The sequence below is a fragment of the Nematolebias whitei genome, chromosome 6 (genome assembly GCF_014905685.2).
Source record: "Nematolebias whitei isolate Nwh7 chromosome 6, NemWhi1, whole genome shotgun sequence".
Taxonomy (NCBI): domain Eukaryota; kingdom Metazoa; phylum Chordata; class Actinopteri; order Cyprinodontiformes; family Rivulidae; genus Nematolebias; species Nematolebias whitei.
The window spans coordinates 9,117,391-9,118,729 of NC_056503.1; the positions used below are offsets into that span (position 1 = coordinate 9,117,391).

The 1,339-nt window shown below is 40.6% G+C and overlaps 1 protein-coding gene across 1 annotated transcript in view; it reads left to right on the forward strand.

Moving 5' to 3' along the window:
• The window catches only part of LOC119411512 (dipeptidyl peptidase 1-like), a 4,586-nt gene that overhangs the window by 261 nt on the left and 2,986 nt on the right, over positions 1-1,339 (forward strand). The gene's annotated exons all lie outside the window — the stretch shown is intronic.

A 1,339-nucleotide genomic window follows, 5' to 3' on the forward strand; every position in this document is an offset into this window, starting at 1 on the left:
GAGGTGTAGTGAACTAGGCCTCTGACCTCAATCTGTCTCTGAAGACCTTCAGGGGACAGGAACTGTTATTTCATTGATTTGAATCCAGAAATACAAATAATCTCATCAAGAGACTATTTAATTGTATCCTGAATTAATCAATTGAAAGAACACACTTCTTTTTACATTATCATTACTATTTTAAGATATCTTGATAATCAAAAGTGTGTTTAGTTCATACCATTTCTAAATGTTGAAGTGAACCACTCATTTAAACCAACTGTGAAACAGTATTAATGATTTTTAAACCTCATCAGATTTTGATCATACAGTTAAATGCCTATTTACGAAGTAAGTGTGCATTTAGTCTTCTGTCTGAATTAAGGTAGTGGACCTGATGTCGGTCGAAAATCAGAGACAAACAGAGACGAGTTATTAGAACGAAGTGTCTTGTTTTTAAAACTCGCAGACAGTAAATAACTTCAACTGGCACCTGCGTTGTCTCACCTCATCATAATATTTCTCCGTCTGTACTGACCGTTTTTAAAACATTCCTGCTGTCTCTTGACTTCTAGTGACCCTCTAGCATCACTAGAACCACACCCTGCTGGTTGTTTCAACCAATCAGGAAGTACCACGTAACAGGAAGTGGATACCCCTTTAAAAGGAACACTTCTTGGAACTATTCAGGGAGTCCTGGAACTCTGTTCAGTCCTAGAGTTCAGTCCTGGAACTCAGTCGGAGTCTCAGTCTTAGTCTTTTCCAGTCAAGCTGGAACTTTCAGTCAGAGATGAGACTCAAGTAAGTAGCGGATGGATTTGACCATGTGCCAAAGGTCTCTCCAGTCCAGCGTTGTCAGCCTGCCTCGGCTGTGACTCAACCCGAGCAGTAAATGCTCCACTTCTAAGGAAGCTTATTTGGTGGAACCGAGTACTTTGTCACAATTTCTGATGACCCCCAGCTACTTTAACCGGAGACGCTGGAAAGGGAGCGTACTAATGGACTTCTGTTCCGGAGTGGAGGTATCCCCCATCTCAGGTAACAAGCCGTTGACGTCCTGAAGTGTACTGGAAAGCTGAGCTGGATGTCGGAGGAAGGGTGCAATGTTCTGGTTCCACACATAACGTTCATCCCTCTAAAACTTTCTCCTTAAATCTATTTTCTCTGTTAACTTTTCTATTCGCCAGTAATCAAGCCTGATGCCTTCAGAGGTGAATCGGCCTCAATCAGTAATGTTCTGTTGTCTTGTTAGTAAAGCTTGCCAAGTTTATTATTCAGAAACAGATCAGCAAATCAATGTGTACATGTTTTGATGTTAAATTTTGATTCTGTTAAATAAATGACCGCATTTATTCTGATG